A 21,766-nucleotide genomic window follows, 5' to 3' on the forward strand; every position below is an offset into this window, starting at 1 on the left:
TTCCTGCCAGCCCCAGAATTTATTCAAATAAGTCAATTGCATCTTTCTGCACGGACCAAGGGACACCTACCTCATCCTTTTGTTACTACAAAATCTGCCTCCCACTGCTGTTCTTTGTTCACTGTTCCTAAATGCAATCACTATTTGGCCCTGCAGGGCATGCAGTATCCTCCTCTCCTGGGTTGAGAGTATATGTGTCTATTAAACTGCTCTCTATCCCATCTATCCAGTGTCAGGTACTACGTGTTCAGTCTTCTTGTACGATTTAAGGTGCGGGATCCCTCCCTTATCAACAGGGTGAACAGGAGGTGATCGGACCACCAGCTGAGACGTCCCCTCAAAAATAACTGGAAGCCTCAGGGACTGAGTCAAAAACTGGAGCAGAGAACACACTAAATGTGTTCAGTTCACTACCGCTCTTGTTTCTTCTTGCCACCCAATCCTACCGCCATTGACGAACAGATGCAAACGCTTGGTATCTCTAATGAAGACTTTCTCCTCCATCTCCCTGCTGATATTGCAGTGGTCCCCACACTGGGGAGCAAAAACACAGCTGTTTACTCTTGTTCACTTCCTCATCCATTGTCTCCCAGGGCCTCTCAAAGTTAGCCACATTTTAAGGCATCTTTAGCCTCAGCAATAGCCTGTGCCAAAAACAGTCTTACACAAGATCTTAGTTCTCTTCATGTGTTTAGTCTTCCCCATTCTTCAAGGTCATTTAATTTCAGGGCTTTATTCTCCCTACTATAGGCCATAATATTTACCATTTTGTTTTAACCCAAATAACTCTCTAATTTAGACTCCAATAGTTTTGAAGTTGGGATATTGTATCCTTTCTTCCCAAAATGTCCTGAGCTCTTTGTGCAAATTTATTAACTCTCTATCTAGTGGCTAACTTTGTGTCTCAATCAAGAAGCTTTTGCTAAACTATTACATTTTTAGACAAGCTCTAGCTCCAAGAGGGCCCAGTTACCTTCTATTTGCAGAGCTAAAAGTTTGCACCATCTCACTTCTACCAAGACACAGCAGCAACTTAAGTGTTCTCCAACAGACAAATGGTATATATATATACATATATATATATATGTATATATATATACACACACACAATGGAATATTCCTCAGCCATAAAAAGAATGAATTAATGCCATTTGCAGCAACATGGATGGACCTAGAGATTATTGTAGTAAGTGAAGTAAGTCAGACAGAGAAAGACAAATGTTATATGATATCACTGATATGTGTAATCTAAAAAATAGTACAAAAGAAGATATTTACAAAAGAGAAACAGACTCAGACATAGAAAACAGACTTATGGTTACCAAAGGGGAGGGGGAGGAGATAAGTAGGGAGTATGGGATTAACATATACACACTACCATATATAAAATAAACAGCAGGATTTACAGTATAGTACAGGGAACTATATTCAATATCTTGTAATAAACTATAATGGAAAAGAATTTTTAAAAAGAACAGAGATATATACGAATATACATGAATATATATTTTGTTATATATAACGAAATCACTTTGCTATACACCTGAAACTAGCACAATGTTGTAAACAAACTATACTTCATTTAAAAAAAAAGAGTATCTGGAAGTTCATTTACTGGACTAAAGCAACAACAGAAACAGATCTATCTTATTACACACAGATAGAAGGAGGGAGTCTCGCATGATGATAGAGACATCAGTCTCTAGAGAATTTGTGGATGTTATTAATAAGTACAGAACCAAGGCCAGGACACCAGTATCATTTGTTTTTTCTTTTTTTTTTTTTCCATTAGTATATGCCTGCCAGAACCCCCTGATTTGCAGTTAGAAATGGAAAAGTTATAGACCACAGGGGTACTTTCCTATTGATGAATTAAACTTTTTCAACTAATTAGATTTTAATTAAAAACCTGATTAGGTCACTCTGATTTGTTTCCTTCTATTTTCCCGTCACCTCTTTGACTTTCTTGTGATGCCTCTCTTATCTATCATCCTGTATTCCCCTCCTCACTTGTTCTCTATCACTTAATTATGGGACTTTGGTCAAGTTACTTGATCTCTCTGAAACTCAATTCCCTCATGCAGATGGGGATTAGGAAATTTTCCTCTTAGGTTTTCTGTGACATCCAGTGATGCAGCACAGTAAAGTATCCATAATGTGCTGGCACTTAGTGAGGGGATTTAAATTTACATCTCTATCTCCAGCAGTATATTATTTCTTTCTTTTCCCTTCAAGCCCCTTAGCATATGATTATAATAAATGCTTACACAGAAACAAGAACAATTTTGAGTACAGTTATTTTACACTGTAATCATTGATTTTATTGTGTCTACTTATGCATGCAAATGTAGACACAACAAAGTCAGACACACATGCAAACCCACAACAGAGTAGTGTGTCGATATACCTTTTATGTGAGAAGTGAAGAGGCTACTGGAGATTATCAAATCAAGACTTCTACCTTCTTTTTCAGATGGGGATAGGATAATTCTAATGATGTTGCCCATTTCCAGGGTCACACTGTTATTACTGATATGGTTTAAAGCAGAAAACTGAACTTCTGATAGCCAGTTCATTTTTTATTTCATTTACTACCTGTTACATGGCCTTGGGGAAGAAAGCTGTAAGAATCTTCCTCTTGGTTTTTGTACCAATTATTTGATATTAATTAGAGAGTTAGTAAACATTTATTTTGAGGGGAGTTAAAATTTCAGATATCATAGTAGACTAGAAAGGAAAGAAGTATAGAAAAAAAATATGAAAAGTTGAAAATTTTCCAGCTTAAAGAAGACATTTATTTCATGTTTATTAAGTATGCTTTTATAAATATTAATTGTAGATCTCAGGAATGGTTACTTCTCTTTTCTCCTGCTGGAAGCAAAAGGGGATTTTTTTTTTTTTTTCTAATACTCAATGTGGGGACATGGTCGAGCTCCTGGAGGTAAATCTCACAATTAATTGTAGACATGTATATTTTCAATATCTGAGAATGTCACTAAAACAATTAAATACATGGTTATTTTGACATTGTATTCTAAATTATCCAATTGGCTATTAACATTTCCCTAGACATATCAGTTAAATATTTTATGAATTTCAGGAGAAACTATGAATAATTTGGAATAGATTACCATTAGAAATCAGAGTACAAACTACAATATTGTTTCATTATTCCAAATATTTTTGTTTAACTGAAAAAATTTTCTATATATATGGTCATGTAAATTAAAATGCCATTTCTTATCAAATATGAATAATTTCCTGAATGGAAATAAGTATATATAATGTCAAGTTTTCAGTTGATCAACTTCCATTTATGTAGAAATTCTAGAGTGAAAAAGTGCAATAATTAAAATAAAAAATCTATTACAGGGGCTCAACAGTAGATTTGAGGTATCAAAAGAAAGAATCAGCAACATTTTAAAAATTAGAAAGACAGAAATAGACTCACAGACATAGAAAATAAACTTATGGTTACCAAAGGGGAAGGGGAGGGAGGGATAAATTAGGAGTTTGGGATTGATTGATACACACTATTGTATATAAAATATATAAACAACAAGGACTTACTGTATAGCACAGGGAACTATATTCTATAGCTTGTAACAACCTATAATGGAAAAGAATCTGAAAAAGAATATATATCTATAGATCTATCTATAGATATATTTAGATATAGATATAAAACTGAATCACTTTGCTGTACACATGAAACTAACACAATATTTAAATCAAACTATATTTCAATTAAAAAATCCACCCAGTTGCCCAAAACATTAAAAAAAAATAGAAAGAATCAGCAAACTTGAAGATAGACAGAGATGATGCAATCTGAAGAACAGTGAGTAAAAATAAAGATGAAAAATGAACAGAGCCTCAAAGAAATGTAGCACACTATTAAATGCATCACCATAAATATAATGGGATTGTCAGAAGGAGAGGAGAGAAAGGGGGAGAAAAATTATGTACAGAAATAATGACTGAAAACTCCCCCAAGCTGAAAAAAAAACAGTAATCTACATATCCAAAAGGCCCAATGAACTATAAGTAGAATAAATTCAAAGATACCCACACGCAGACATATCATAGCCAAAACGTTGAAAGCAAAAGATAAAGAGAAAACCTTAGAATCAGTTTTTTTTTAAAAAAAGCTGCTTCATCAATTATGAAACTCCCCCCTCAATAAGATATACAGCTGATTTTTCTTTAGATACAGCAGAGGACAGAAGCCAGTGTGATGCCTTGTTCCAAGTACTGAAAGCAAAATCTTGTTAACCAAGAAATATACATAGAGCCAAACTGTCTCTTAAGAATGAAAGTGAGGAAATTCCCTGGTGGTTCAGTGATTAGGACCCAGTGCTTTCACTGCCAGGGCTCAGGTTCAATCCCTGGTCAGGGAACTAAAAGCCCGCATGCCACATAGCATGGTCAAAAAAAAAGAAAAGAAAAGAAAAGAAAGTGAAATAAAATAATTCCCAGATAAACCAAAGCTGAAAAGCTGAAAGACTATGTTGCTAGCAGACTTGCCTTCTGAGAAATACTAAAGGAAATTATCTCAACTGAAAGCAAATAACATTGAGCAGTAATTAGAATCCACATTAAAAAAAAGAAAGTGTCAGTAAAGATAATTGTATAGGTAATTATAAGAGACAGTACAATTACATATTTTTCTCTATTGTTCTCTTAATTGTTTTTAAAAGTAATTGAATAAAACAATATAAATATAATTGCATTTTTAGACTTATAAAATACAAAAATGAAATATATTTGATTAAATGCAGAAAGAGTTGGGTGGGAACAAAGCTGCAAAGAGTAAGAAAATAAAACAAGACAGTAACTATAATCCACAGAAAGAAATAAAGAGAACCAGAAACAGTAAATAAAAATGTTAATATAACAAATTCTATAAATACATACTTGTTCTCCTTTCTTGTCTCAGCTTCTTTATAAGACATAGGATTATATAAAGCAATAATAACAATTTATTGTTGGGTTTTTAAGGTAGCACACAATGTATAACAACAATAGTACCAAAGAGGGAAAAGGAATGGAGGTATACAAGAGAAAGTTTCTTTCATTAGAATAAAGGTATTTTAAATATGAAGTAGATTTTGAGAAATTGATGTGTATATTGTAAGCCCTAGAATAGCCACAAAAAAGTTCAAAAACATAATAAAAATTATTAAAGAAACTAATATATTATGCTATAAAATATCTACTTAAGAATAAAGAAGACAACCACAGGAATATTAAAACAAAAAAGATATGAGACATATAGAATACAAAAAAAATGGCATATGTAAATCCAACCATGTCAATAATAATATTAAATGTGAATGAGTTAAAAAATCCAATCAAACGTCAGAGGTTATCAGATTTGATAAACAAACAAGATCCACCCATATGCTGTTAACAGGAGACCATTTTAGAGTCAAATAAATAAAAAGTTTGAAAGTAAAAGGATAGAAGATATACCATGCAAATAACAACAGTAATGGAATAGGAAAGTAAACTTTCCTATACAGAAAAGTAAACTTTAAAACAAAAAAAAGTGGCAAAAAGAAAAAGAATGGCATTTCATAATGAATAGAGGGTCAATTCACTAGGAATATATAAAAATTATAAACATATATGCATTTAACAAAGAGTATCTAAATATAAGAAGCAAAAACTAACAGAAGTAAAGGAAGAATAATTCAACAAAAATAAAGACTTCAACACCCCACTTTAAATAATAGATAAATTATGTAGAAGATTAATAAGTAAATAGAAGACATGTACAACACTGTAAACTAAACTAACTATACTTAGCCAATATCTATATGATACTTCACCTCAAAAAAGCAAAATAAAGATTCTTCTCAAGTGCCCCTGGAACAGTCTCAGGATACACAATACACTAGGACATAAAACAAGCCTCAATAAATTTAACTGGATTGAAATATCATGCAGTGTATATTTTCCAACAAAATTGAATTAAATTATAAATCAATACCAAAAGGAAGTTTGGAAATTCATAAATGTATGGAAAATAAACAACACATTATTCCTAAATAACCACTGGGTCAAAGAAAAAATCATAAGTGAAATTCAAAAATACCTTTAGAAGAAGGAAAATGAAAACACAACATGTAAAACGTTATGGGATGTAGCTACACAGAGGGATATTTGTAGCTGTAAATGCCTATATTAAAAAAGAAGAAAGAACTCAATTCAATAACCTAAACTCATACTTTAAGAAACTTGGAAAAGAAGATCAAGTTAAATCTAAAGCATTTAGAGGAAAGGAAATAAATAAAATACGGAAGTGAAAATGAATAGAAAAAAAAATCAAAGCAAAGTTTGTTCTTTGAAAAGATCAACAGAATGACAAACATTTAACTAGGCTGACCATAAAAAAAAAGAACACTCAAATCATTAAAATCAAGAATAAGATAGGAAACATCACTACCAGCCTTACAGAAATAAGAAGGGAATACTATGAAAAAAATGTATTGCAATAAATTAGATAACCTAGATAAAATGGAAAAATTCTTGTAAATACACACACTACCAAAACTGAGTCAATAAGAAACAGAATAACCAGAATAGGCTATAACAAAGTAAAGATTGAGTTAGTAATTAACAACTTGCCACATGTTGTTAAGATGGCAATACCCTACAAATTAATTTATAGGCTCAACACAATCCCTATCAAATTACCAGCTGCCTTTTATCCAAAAACTGACAAGGTGGTACTAAAATTCATATTAAAATGTAAAAAACCTAGAATACCAAGAAAAAAAAAATCTTGAAAAAGAATAAAGTTGAAGGACTTACACTTTATAATCTTAAAACTTGCTACACAACTACAGTAATTAATACAGCATGGTACTTATATAAGAATAAAACTATAGATCAATAGAATAGAGCTGAGAGTCTAGATATAAACCCATACATTAATGGTACCAAGACAATTCAACAGGAAAAGAAGTGCTTTCAAAAAATGTTGCTGAATACCCACCTGCAATAGAGTTGAATTCCTGTCTCACACCATAAAAAATACTAAAATATTAACTCAAAATGAATCACAAACCTAATTGTAAGAGCTAAAACAATACAACTCTTATATAAAAACATGAGTGAATATTCATGAGGCTGGATTAGGCAATGGTGTCTTATATATGACATCAAAGCACAAGAAATAAAAAATAAATTTGACTAAATCAAAACTAAAAATATTGTGCTTCAAATGATACTATCAATAAAGTGAAAAGACAACCCACAGAATGAAATAAACTTATACAAATCGTATATGTGATAAGGGACTTGTATGTATACTATATGAATAACTATTATGAATTAAAAATACAACCCAATTAGAAAATGAGCAAAGTATCTAAATGGAATTTCTCCAAAGAAGATATACAAATGACCTGTAAGCATGTTAGAGAGATGCAAATCAAAACCACAATGAGTTACCACTTCACATCCACTAGGGTGGCCATAATCAAAAAGAGACACAATAACAATTGTTGGTGAGTGTGTGAATAAAATGGAATCTTTATACATTGTTTATCAGAATGTAAAATTGTACAGATACTTTGGAAAACAGTTTGGCAGTTCCTACAAAGCCTAAACATAGAGTTAGTATATGATCCAACAATTCTACTTTTACGTACATATGCAAGAGAAATAAAAACATTTTAATGCAAGAACACTTGTACACAAATGTTCAAAGCAGCATTATTCATAATGTCAAAAAGTAAAAGCAACTCAAATGTCCATCAACTGATGAATGGGTAAATTAAACATTATCTTCAATAGAAGGAATAATATATTGATATATGCTACAACATTGATGAAATTTGGAAACGCTCTGCTAAATGAAGCAAGCCAGTCACGCACTGTATGTTTGTAGTTATATCCTCAATAGGCAAATCCATGGGGACAGAATGTAAATTAATGTTTGTTTATGGCTGGAGAGGAAGGAAGGGGGAGAGAGTGACAACAGAGAGTGACAGCTAATGAGTATGGGGTTTCTTTTTTGAGTGATGAAAATGTTTTAAACTTAGATTGTGTTGATGATAGCACAACTCTGAATATACTAAAATCCATTAAACTGTACACTTTGGTGAATTTTATGGCATGTAAATTGTATCTCAATAAAGATGTTTTAAAAGTGAAATAAAATGTAGTATGAGGAGAAATAAAGCCTTAGGGTAAGCAATATTTTTATTTTCATAATTGAATTCTTTTTACACAAATGATTTAAGAAATAATCAGAAACAAAAACATATGTAATTTTTGGACTTCCCTGGTGGTGCAGTGGTTAAGAATCTGCCTGCCAATCCAGGGGACACGGGTTCAAGCCCTGGTCTGGAAGATCCCCCATGCCGCAGAGCAACCAAACCCGTGCGCCACAACTACTGAGCCTGCACTCTAGAGCCATGAGCCACAACTACTGAGCCCACATGCCACAACTACTGAAGCCCGCGCACCTAAAGCCCATGCTCCAAGACAAGAGAAGCCACTGCAATGAGAAGCCCGCACACCACAACGAAGAGTAGCCCCCACTCACTGCAGCTAGAGAAAGCCCCCGTGCAGCAAAGAAGACCCAACACAGCCAAAAATAAATAAATAAATTTATAAAAACAAAAAACATATGTATTTTTGGCAAAGGAAATAATGTATTGGTCTGACACCTTAGAAGAAATATTATGTGCTAGCCAAAGTGAAGTCCATTTTTAAAAAAATCTCTGTAGACTCTTCCAGGCTAACAGCAACTTTGAGGGATCAGTCTCATGAAAGGGGAAATATTCTGAAGAGATTGGATTTTAGAGTATAAAATTGAATCCAGAGAATCCTAAACCTTTGTGAAGCAGTTGAATCTGTGGAGACTTAACCCCAAAGCATAACAGTCTTCTCATTACATTATGTGCAGGTATTAGAAATGGTCTATTTTTATAACCAAAAAAATGCCTTGCAAAATTCAAGGTGATCTTTTTCTTTCATCATGTGATGAACCACCTTAGCTGCAGGTTATAATTATTTCTATGATGTTCCAGTGCCTAATTATTTATATAGTGCATTATTAGTACACATAGTCAGAAATAAGCCCTGTTAAAGCAGCATTTTTTGAGGAGCTTTCAAATCTATATGTCTATCTACATATTTGGATTACTTTGAGGAAAACCATAGTTCAGCAGAAGAGAACATCCCAACAGTTAAGAATTGCTGCTTTATAATACCATTTTATTCTTATATTTTTCCTGCAATTTTCAACTTTAATCCATCACAAGTCACAAAAATTCTGACCCATATTTTCCTCAGCCAAAACGAAACAAAAAAAAACAAAAACAAAACTCAGAGATGTGAATTAGATAAAATTAAGAACTAACCTCTAACAGCTTATGTTCTTAATTTTTCTTTAATCTAGAGAGCAAATCACAACTTTTTTCATTGACCCTAGTTATACTTTATTGTCAATTCCTGTGTGTCTTCACATACTTGTTGCAGTACTGGATAGGTTGGTGTCCCTACATCTCTGATATCTTGAGTACAATCTTCTTTTCAGTGCTATAATTAACCTCTGTGAACTCAAAATATTTAGGATAAGTCGGTTATACAAAACAGCCTTGGATGTGTGGTGCTTTGGGGGAGGATGGTATAAAGGTGTCTGTGCATTAAGCAATGCAGGGTGAAGAAAACTGCAGTCAAGGATGGCAAACTAAGAGTGAGGAATAAGAATGGAATCTATATCAGGAATTTAGAGCTTGAGGTGATAGTAAAGCATTCTCTATATATTTGAGGATCCTAGAAAATATGTGGAAATATTTGCTCTATTGTATATGAATATTTAATGAATCATCCCAGAAGGCTGGATAACTTGGAGACATTTGGGCAGATTCATATCAAATTATTAACATTGCTATATCTATGAAGTGGGAATTAGGTGGGGTTGGAGTGGGGATGGAGAACAGGAGGTAATATTTTTCTAAATGTATTTCTTTATGTTTTAACTTTTTACAACAAGTTTTATGGGTTTTGAATTCATCTCCTCTATCAAGTGTCCCCAGATTTTTCTACCACAGGCAGGATCAGTCACTTTCTTCTCCATGTTCTCCCCAAAGGCAGGGACCATGATTAGCAAACATTTGACACATTTAAGTCACGTAATACATGTTTGTTGAATGGCCATTTAGTTTAACACCATTATTTCATAGATGAAATAGATGAGGAAAAGAAATTAAGTGATTGATGCATGATGACTTTCTCAAAAGTGTTGGTCTCTGGACCAGCAGCAGCAATGTCTCCTGAGAAGCTGTTGGAAATGCAGTTCTTGAGCCCTACCCTAGACCCACAGATTCAGAAACTCTGGAGGCGGACCCCAGAGATCCATGTTTTAATAAGCCTTCTTGGTGATTCTGATGTGCACTCAATTTGAGAACCACTGCTCAAAGATAACATGGCTGGTATGAAACAGGCAAAAACAAATCCTCAAATGATCTAAGTAAGCTTATATTGGATTATAATATATGTAAAAAGACATCCAATGCTAGAATAAATCTTTCTAACTTATTTTTCTCTGTGGAACAAAACAAATCTGTTTTCATATTTGTCTTATTTAATTTTATCTCTCTGGATACATAAACTCTTTCTTTGTCACAACGCTAAAATATAAAAAGAAATTACCAACTTGGAAATACAGAGTTTACTCATTGCCAAATAAGACATCTCACTTCCATAAGCAAATCACTTTAAACTATACATTTATAATGAATCCAGTTATATTTTAATTATATTAGCATGAAAATAGATGTAATAATTCCATGGAACCAATATTTTATTTTCTATGCTTTAAGTATTTTGGGCTACAAATGAAAATTTTGAATACTGGGGAGAGAGAGATTTTCTATAATTATTATGCCCACTGTAGAGAGAATATTAAGCCCTAGTTTTTGTGGAGTCTTGTCAAACATAGTTCCTTCAGTATTTACAAACTGAAATGCTTGTTATATGGTTTCAAAAGTTTTTCTTAGCTCAAGGGAGAAGTCACTCTATTAAGAAAAACAATCTAAAACAGCATCAGTAGGGAAGAAGTCATGGGTGACAGTGCTATGTGGGGAAAGTATATGAGAAATCATATCCCAGTGGTTGCTATGGCTGTAAACAGTTTTAAGAAAAACATCTGAGTCTCTATCAGCTACCTCCCGGAAACAAAGGAAAACTCATGCTCATAAATTCAGCTTTAGAACATAAACAGTATATGATTAGGTTTCAGCCATATTACCCCACTCTTTACTCCTTGATTCACATTTTTAAGGACTTATTTACTTTTTGTATTGTTTAATATAAAGAATTTAATTCGACATAAGTACTTATGAAACACCAGGAGAAAGGAAGAAATAGATTGGCATTAAAATATTCCTAATTCTAAGGCTTTCCATATCTAAAATAAAATTGAGATTTGATTAAAAATCTACCTGCAGTAGAGGAATAGAAAGAAGCCCAGGATGACCTGAACAAAGCTGAGTGAGTGTAAGGGGGAGGGCTCCACAATGAGGACTGAATGGAAGGTTAGTGGAAGGCACGCAGCAGGGTAGAAAACCTTGTAAAGAACACGGGTTCTGTTGGAAGTTTTATTGGAAGTGCAGTGGGATGCCATTCCAGGGCTTTAGGCAAAAATGAGACGACCTAATTGTAATCAGTTTTATCTGTTTTGACAATAAAAGGTGCTTGAATCCTGCATTTCCTCTTTTTTTCTCCTGAAGCACCACTATTGTATCAGCTATTACAAGTATCCAAAGGTCTTCCAGATTTTCTCAAGGTGTTTCACTTCAGAACACTGAAGGAGCACATTAAATTGCTCTGGTAAGGCCTGAAAAATGTCCTAGCTGTTCGTAATGGGTGCTTGCTTTCTCACGCTTGTGCATTCTAGAATACTTAAGTCGTCTAGGCAACTTAAATATTTTTCTTGGGATGAGTTTTCACAGTAAGTTGATTTTTATTGCAACTGTTGTGCTTGGCAAAATATTAGTGAAATCCCCATATAGCTTTAGAATTAGACAGAATTACAGTTTTGTTATTTTGTGGTAATATATGCTGGATACAAAGGCTATTGAAGACAGAGAAATTAAGATTTTGGTTGACAGAAGAGTACGTACTTAAAAGGTTGTAAGCAGACAAAATAACAAAATACATATTCCTTGAATTTAGATTAGCTATATTTTGCTCACTAGTATATATTTTAATCAGAAAAAAATAGAGTAAAGCAAATAACTTCAGTAAATTGAATTTTATCATTGTTATAAAAGATTTAATAACCAATTTTAATTAGTGAAAACTTTCTAGAAGAAACTGTGTGGACAGGCAAGATCAGACAATATTTTTTTTAGAATCATGGCTAAACTAGTAAATAAATAAAGTGAAGGTATAGAAATCTTGTTACATTGCTTTAGTGCACAACCACCTGGCTTCTGGGAGAAGGAGAAAGCAATATCATACATCTTGCATAATATTCCCTCTCGGGTAACATTAGTTCATAACACAAGAGAATTTTCCCTGGCTTTACCTGACAGAAACTTGATTCATCTTCCAGCCCAGAGCAATTTTTCTACCATATTCAGCAATAGTTGCTTCTGAAGGGCTTTCTTATCTCATTTCTTATTCATTAATCTCCAAAAGACATGTTAGAAACCACAAAATGTAAATCTCTTTATAACTAAATTAATCCAATTCTTTTCATGAGAGACAGCCTCATTGTCAGCTGAGCATATGTAACAAATGCTTGTCGCTTCTGAGTGCGCAAAGAGCAAGATCTAAAAGATCACTTCTTTTGAGAAATGTACGTTAACACGAGAAACTACCTTTTTCTCTAATGATTAACTTGTCATGTATTTTTTTAGAAGTAATATCCACCCATAATTTATTGAGGAAGACTATCATAGCCACTTTATATAATTACGGTTCTGATAAGGCACATCTTCTTGAGTTTTTTAATTTAGCATTTTGTCAAAATAGAAAAGAAGAAAACATAACTCTATACTCACTGGTTTTTCATAAAATATTCTTGTTATCATGCAAATTTTAACCTGAAGAAAACATAACTCTATACTCACTGGCTTTTCATAAAATATTCTTGTTATCATGCAAATTTTAATCTATCTCCTCTACTAACCTAAATCCTAAATCATGCACCACAAAATTTAATTGAAGAGACATACTTCATAAAAGAAAAGTAATTTCTCTAACAAATTGTTTGTTTTACCCTATATATTTTTTACCATATGGCATGTAGAATTTTTTTCCTAAGTAGTCATCTATAGAAGAATTTTCAGTGTATGGAAACGATTTCTATGCTTTGAAGAAATAAAGTTTTATGAAAGGAAAACCCAAACATCACTAATATGTAGGTTTTGTCCTTTCATTTGATTTCAAAGCAGTTTAAGATATTTCATATGAATAACTTTTTAACATCTATAAATATTTAACATTTGATAAACAAAAAGTCAGCATCTTTCACTGTTTTTATAATAGCCTATAAATTAGAGTTGCATCTTTACCCAACATACCTTAAACTTTCTCAGTTTGTCATTTAAATATTTCTGTTAATTATCAGTTTATGATTCACATACCATGATGTTTGAAGGATCTATGAAGATATAAAGAGGAATTACAATTTCCCCTATAAATGATACAGTTATTAATTACTAACCCACTTTGTTCCAAAAACAATTTCAGGTGACTTTAAAAGAAATACACAGTACAGTTAAAGAGAATAAATTTAATAAAGTGAGAATAATTGGGCAACACAAGACAAAGCAAAAGATAAAAATCAACCTACAGGGGCTTCCCTGGTGGCGCAGTGGTTGAGAGTCCGCCTGCCGATGCAGCGGGCACGGGTTCGTGCCCCGGTCCGGGAGGATCCCACATGCCGCGGAGCAGCTGGGCCCGTGAGCCATGGCCGCTGGGCCTGCGTGTCCGGAGCCTGTGCTCCGCAGCAGGAGAGGCCACAGCAGTGAGAGGCCCGCGTACTGAAAAAAACAAAGCAAAAACAAAAGAAAAAAATCAACCTACAGTAAAGAATGGACATATGGATACCGGGGTGGAGTGGGGGAGGGGAAAGGGAGGTGGGATGGCTTGGGAGATTGGGATGGACGTATATACACTACTATGTATAAAATAGATAACTAATGAGAACCTGCTGTATAGCACAGGGAACTCTACTCACTGCTCTGTGATGACCTACATGGGAAGGAAATCCAAAAAAGAGGAAATCCAAAAAAGAGGGGCTATATGTATATGTATAGCTGATTCACTTTGCTATACAGCAGAAACTAACACAACATTGTAAAGCAACTATACTCCAATAAAAATTAATTTAAAAAATCAACCCACAAATAAGACTAATTAAAATTATATACTGTGAAGTTCTATACATTTGCCATGAGCTAACCACAATTTTGCCTCTAAGCTCTTAACAGACAACGTAGGGAGAAAAATCTAGTAAATTATATGTTTCAATCTCTCTTTAAGATAAACATACCAAGCCAGCTGCACAGAAAAATCACAACTATTCCTGATATTAATCTCAGAAAACAATGTCTCTTAAGTTTCTCAAAATGAAGAGCCTGTGTAACGGAGTGAACATCTTCAGAACTTCAGGATCCTTTTTTCTCTCAGAGATTCTCTCAAAGTAGCACTGTGGCATTAAATGTAAGTGTAATTCCTACTAACATTCTTAATAAGGAACGATTTGATGCAGCAAGCTTCCAGGAAACACTTCCTTCCAATTGTTTCTCTTTTGTAATCTTTTGAGAGATAGGAGGTGGCAGGGAGTTTGATTCTGTATTCACTCATGAGTTTCTACAATGTAGCTCTTCTCTGTTATTGGTTAAGTGCAAAGCCTTAACTGACAATGGAGACAACTGGATGACAATGGAGAACGGTAGGGACCTGAGCAGCCCACCGTGAATCTGTCCTGAGTAGAAGAATATTCTAAGTAGAAGACTATTCTATTCTATTCCTCTGAGAGTGAAACCAGGTTAATACCTCCTGTAGAGCTAGTGGTTTCTTACAAAATAATTTTGAACCTGCTCTAACAGAAAACTTAACTATTTAGAAGGAAGTTTGCAATCTCTTGATTTTAGGAACTAGTGTCCTTAATAATAATGATAATAATATATTAAATAATAATCATTTTCATTATAATATTTATAATGAGTATTTAGTGAGGGCCTAGTGAATGTTACCACTGTCTTAAAACACTTAAAGAGCACTGACTCATGGATTGATAGAATCATTATGTAATTTTACAGGTAAGAAGTGAGCTTAAGAAACTAGCCTAAGGTCACATGGTTAGCATAGAATGGAACCAACAATTGCAGCCAGGATTTCTGGCTCCAATGTCTAGACTCTTCACAGCACTGCTAACACATATATATGGAATCTGAAAAGAAAATGGTTCTGATGAACCTAGGGTCAGGACAGGAATAAAGACGCAGACGTAGAGAATGGACTTGAGAACACAGGGAGGGGGAAGGGTAAGCTGGGACTAAGTGAGCGAGTAGCATTGACATATATACACTACCAAACATAAAACAGATAGCTAGTGGGAAGCAGCTGCATAGCACAGGGAGATCAGCTCGGTGCTTTGTGAACACCTAGAGGGGCGGGATATGGAGGGTGGGAGGGAGACACAAGAAGGAGGGGATATACGTATGCATATAGCTGATTCACTTTGTTATACAGCAGAAACTAACACAGCATTGTAAAGCAATTATACTCCAGTAAAGATGTTAAAAAATAGAGAGTTGGAGTGGAATGCTCTTTGTAACAATTTGTATATTTTATAGCTTTTGTATAACTTTTTTAAAAGACTTCAAAAATATTTAACTTTGGAAGAGGAAATAAAATAATATGGAATTATTTTTAAATGTCTGAGAAAAGCTACTCTACAGAGTAGACTATTTTGGAAAATATATCAAACATCATCAGTAATCATGCTAAGCAAACAGAACCTATCTGCAAGCTCAGAAGAAAGTGACTTGTCTATTATGCATTTATGAAATAGACAAGAAAATATATTAACTAATTGTTTACATATGTATATAAAAATTTATCATTGAATTCAAATACTAACAGCTAGAATTTTTCAAAGAGAGGATGATGTAAAACTAAAATTGGCCTGTATCCATACAAATGTGAATGGAATATCTAAATGTAATAGAACAAAGTCAAAGTCCAGTGTATTTAGGTTGGTACCTGTAGTGGGTTGAATAGCAGCCCTGCCAAAAGATATGCCCACCTGGAACCTATGATTGTGACCCTTATTTAAGAAAAGTGTCTTTGCAGATGCAATTAAGTATCTTGAAATGAGATCATCTTGGATTATCCAGGTGTTTTTAATCCAATGACAAGTGCCCTTATAAGAAGAAAAGACAGACTGAGGGAGACAGAAGTGTACATTAGGTGGAGACAAAGAGTGGAGTTGTGTGGCCTCAAACCAAGGAATGGCTGGAGCCACGAAAAACTAGAAGAGACAAGGAAAGATTATCTCCAAGATTCTTTAAAGGGAGCAGTCTTGCTGACATTGATTTAGGGCTTCTGCCCTCTCAAACTATCAGAGAATAACTTTCTGTTGTTTTAAGCTACCAAGTTTGTGGCCTTTTGTTACAGCAGCCCTGTAACAATGTAAATATTAGTTTACCTGTCTGCATAGACATTTTAATATGCTGAGAAAAGGGTATTTTCAAAGGGCAGTTGAATCTCAATGAAATTAAATGACATCAATCATAAATATACTATGCTTTCTAAATGAGCAAAAACAGCAGTATTAAAATAATAAAAATAATAATTTGTGTTCACTTAAACACAGACTGATAGAAAATATCCATCACTTCACTTAATAGAAATTTTAACATTGAAAGTAATAAATAAAGATACCATAGAGTCCACTTGTAAGTTCACTTATAAGGAATCAAAAGTTTGAAAAGCACTATCTTAAAAGCTGTTAGATTCTTATCTGTCTGAGAACTCTAAATGCTGTTCTGATGGATGCAAACAGATACGTAAAGGAAATCCTTAGAGATGGAGAAGGTAATTCTGTACAGGAAATTTCCTCACCTTTGTTGAAATAAAATACAGAAGCTTCATTTTTTTTTTTTTTTGGATCATGGATGGACAGTTTCTAAATAGTGTAGGCTCTTTCACTCTACTTTCCCATCTTCCCTTTGAGATTTTTTTTTTCTTTTCTGTTAATTTTGCTGCCACCATCACATTTATACTCAAGTGTATACTGTTTTCAAGATTTCATTTTTCACCCTTTGGTCCAAAGTCAGACAGTAGCTTTGTCATTTGCAGAAGAAGCATTTTTAGACTTAAAAAATTATATATATATATATATAAAGCTAAATATTCTATATTATACAGTATGTTAAATATTGTTACATATTTTATATTATGTATTATATGTAACAACTGAGATGGGTGAGCACTTTCAGAAAAATTATACATAATATTTAATATATACATATAATACACATATATAGAATCATAAAAAGGAAATAAAGAAAAGGGTAGACACAGAAAAAACAGCCTGCTCATTCTGTACAGTGGCCTAATCCTAACATTAATTGGCATGCTCTCCTGAGTGACCCTACCAATTCCACACGATAATTCAGGACACATCGACTGCCCAGTTATACAGCATTTTATGGATTTGTTCAAGTGCTTTATTGCTCTGTCCCAGTCTTACCTGCATATGTGAAATGACACTCTGATTCATACTCAAACCCCAATCTCTGAGGCACTGGACACATTCGTCGGTATCAGAGACAAGAATTCTCAAGCCTGGATGCCATCCTAATGTCCCCTCATCTGATTCATGTGAGGTCTGAGGCTTTTTCCAAACTGAATGATATAATGAATGTTCTTACCTTTCAAACAGCCTCAGCCCTTTGCATAGACTGGTGGCCTTGCCCCTCAGCCTCTGAGAATGATCTAATTCTGGTCCCCAAATATTTCCCACATAGCATTTCCTGCCCCTCTTGTTCTGGGTGGAGACATTTGACAAGCTCTGCCAGATAAATTGTGAGAAGTGTCTTGATCAGCACTGTCCAAGTGAGAGTGGCCCAAAGTGAAGACCACCCAGAATAGAGCCCCTAGCAAACCTCTGATGGGTATTGTGAATGAGAAATAAATCTTTGCATACACTACTGTATATAAAATAGATAAGTAATAGAACCTGCTGTATAGCACTGGGAACTCTACTCAATACTATGTTATTGTCTATATGGGAAAAGAATCTTTAAAAAGAAAAATAGAGTGGATACTGCAACTAACACAACATTGTAAATCAACTATACTCCAATAATTTTTTTTTTTTTTTTTTTTTGCAGTACGCGGGCCTCTCACTGCTGTGGCCTCTCCCGCTGCAGAGCACAGCCTCTGGACGCACAGGCCCAGTGGCCATGGCTCATGGGCCCAGCCGCTCCGCGGCATGTGGGATCCTCCCAGACCAGGCACGAACCCGTGTCCCCTGCATCAGCAGGCGGACTCCCAACCACTGCGCCACCAGGGAAGCCCTAAAAATGTTTTTAAAAAAATAAATCTTTGCTCTTTTATGAACCTGAGAGTTTGCATTTAGTTCCTCCTTTGGTGGATGCATTACTCATCTACCTTACAGACTCAGTTTCCATCAAATATCCTTCAAATCTTATAGGGAAATATCTGTACTTGTCTGTTCATTACGAATTGCACAAAAGTTTGGTAAAATACTTAGATCAATAATTTGTAAAATGTGTTCCATGAAAATAAAATTCTATATAGATTCAAATGTTCGTTAACACATTAGGGCTCTGTGAATTCCCAAACTCTTGCCATAAAATCTGGCCTACCCATTGAGTTTCCCAACCCTCTTTTACCATGGAACCCTTTTCCCACAGACACTTAGAAACACTACAGAGCACAATGATTAGCAGTATATCAGTCACCTCTGGCAGTGAAGGAATGGAATGGGATTGGAGAGAACACACACAGAATCTTCAAATGCACCAGCATTTTCTTTCTTACACTGGGAACTGTGCATAAAGGTGTTTCTATCATTATTCTCTAAACCATAATTATAATTATATACAACCTTTTGAATGTGTGTATATTTCATAATTTTAAAATGTTAAGTAAACACATTAATGGAATTAGGGAAATCTCAAACACAAGAAAAAAATTTGAGAGCTACATTTCTCTCTTCACAGGAAAAGAGACACTATAGCAGGTTTAGAGTATTTCCTAAATAAACTAATAGGAGTGAAAAAATTTTTAAAGTTATAAATGATAGTAATAGGTTATTACTTCACAATTTAAAGAAAAATGTGTTAAATGTGTCAATGATTCCAAAATATCTAAAGTATGGTGGAACGATAATAAAGTAGCCTCTGAGTAAAATTTTCAAGTTATTTATTATTATTAAATTATTGACAAAGGAAGCTTAATTTATAATTTTTAGAATGTGTGAATTAAAATTTCTATGATTCTCCAGAAAATGTCAACTGTGATATGTAGCTTGTTTAGAAAAGGCTGTGGTTTTCACCTGAAAGCTATTTTTGTAGATGTAAAATTTTGCAGAGGCAAAAAGTGTTAGTCTCATGACCTCAGGACATTTCACTTTTGTCAGGTACAACTTAGGCCTTAGGTCACTAAAATACACTGACTTTAATGAAAACATGCCATTTCTTCATTGCTAAACATGTTTTCTTAAGTATTCCATACAGCCAGTTGTCTTCATTGACATCTTCATAATAATGATTTTTTTCATCTTTATTTGGTGTTGAGTGTGCCCTTATTTTATCAATATCTGTATATGTGTGTCTGTCTTTTTAATATAAATGTTACAGACATATTTTCTGATTTGTCCTGCACATCATAATTCCAGCCTATATAATTTCATAAAATCTACAGCTGAAGCACATTGAATCCACATCATTTCTCATCCACCCATATTTTTCAAAATTCACAGCTCTTAAGAAATAAGAAGAACCATCTCAAAGGGTTGTGTAGTCCTTAACTGTATATACTAACATTTCCAAAGGGCATCCTTCTTCATGCTGTACATCTACTTCCTCTCTCAGTAAAAAGGAGATTCCAAGGCTGCAGGACAGGGTCCACACCAGGTAACTCATGTGCATACAGGTAGTCAGAACTCCCTTGAGAGTATGTTTCTTATTCCAACCTTAGCTCTTTCCTTTGGAGGACATGGAGAGTTTTCTCTAAAACTCGTGACTACCTACCAGAGTAAAATTATCATGAAACTTCGGCATTTACCAAACTTTATGCAAGTAATATGCATTAAAATGAATAAAAATAAAATAGAATTACAGTCCAAAGTTGTGAATGTAATGTCTTTCAAAGCAACAAAATTTAAGTTTGTACTTATAAAGACTTGAAACTAGTTATTACACATATAGTATGCTAGATATTAATGTATTTGTAGTTTAATGAAGCTTTATCCTTCACAAACATCTTTGTTCAATTGTCAGCATTAGGTTTTATGGGAGAGAAAAGCATTTTTCAGTAAACTGTCTCCCTGTAGGGTTCTTTTACTAATATTAAACTATTTTGAACACTGGACTTTTTGTAATATAAAATTTGCTCAGGATATTATCACTATAGAAAATAGGAATGCTAGCTTTTTGGCTGGAACAGCCATATTCCAGTAATTCACCAAAATGACCAACAAAAAAGGGAAAGAGGAGGGGCAGCCACTACATGTTCTCTAGGCCTTTTAGAAAACATGGAGTTGTTCCTTTGGCCACATACATGTGAATCTACAAGAAAGGTGATATTGTAGATATCAAAGGAATGGGCACTGTTCAAAAAGGAATGCCCCACAAATGTTACCATGACAAATCGGGGAGAGTCTACAATGTTACCCAGCATGCTGTTGGCATCATTGTAACCAAACAAGTTAAGGGCAAGATTCTTGCCAAGAGAATTAATGCGCATATCGAGCATATTAAGCACTCTAAGAGCCGAGATATCTTCTTGAAACGGGTGAAGGAAAATGATCAGAAAAAGAAGCAAGCCAAAGAGAAAAGCACTTGGGTTCAACTGAAGCGTCAGCCTGCTCCACCCAGAGAAGCACACTTCATGAGAACCAATGGAAAGGAGCTGGAACTGTTGGAACCCATTCCCTATTAATTCATGGCATGATGCGTGTAAAGAAAATAAAAGACCTGGACTGTATAAATGTTTCTCTTAATTGAGAAGAGTGTGTGACCCCCTCCCCAAAACAAATATTTAAAACACATTTTAATTGTGTCTGAATTCAGTGGGTGACATCGTTTTACTTTTCAAATTCAGTGGTTTTTCTTCCTGAAAGATGTGAGGTAGTTTGTTGTGCAATATACTCCATTGGTTAATAAACTGCTAGATATTATTTATAAAAAAAAAAAAACATAGGAATACTAGAGAATGCTGTTCTCATTTATATATCTCTTGCTTCAACAAGTGTGTTGTAAAATTTATGTTTATCACAATTAAAGAGGAAACAGAAATATATATAAAATTCTCAAACAAATCATATTCGGATAAGTTACCTACTCAAAGCCAATTAGTAAACACCTAACCTTCTGTGTGCAAAGAATTTTGGTTTAAGATCTCTGGTTTAAGATCTTTGGTTTAAGATCTCTGGTTAAGATCTTTGGTTTAAGTTTAAGATCTCTCCACTACAGTCAGGAGTGAGACAAGCATGCCCACTTTTTTCACTGGCATTTAGCATTGTGTTGGA

General features: G+C 34.1%; 1 pseudogene; it reads left to right on the plus strand.

Moving 5' to 3' along the window:
* The first annotated feature begins 2,923 nt into the window (after nt 1–2,923).
* On the plus strand, nt 2,924–21,189 carry LOC137223001 (large ribosomal subunit protein eL21-like; annotated as a pseudogene).
* Nucleotides 21,190–21,766: the final 577 nt, after the last annotated feature.

Source organism: Pseudorca crassidens, chromosome 4 (assembly GCF_039906515.1).
Source record: "Pseudorca crassidens isolate mPseCra1 chromosome 4, mPseCra1.hap1, whole genome shotgun sequence".
NCBI classification, from domain to species: Eukaryota; Metazoa; Chordata; class Mammalia; order Artiodactyla; family Delphinidae; genus Pseudorca; species Pseudorca crassidens.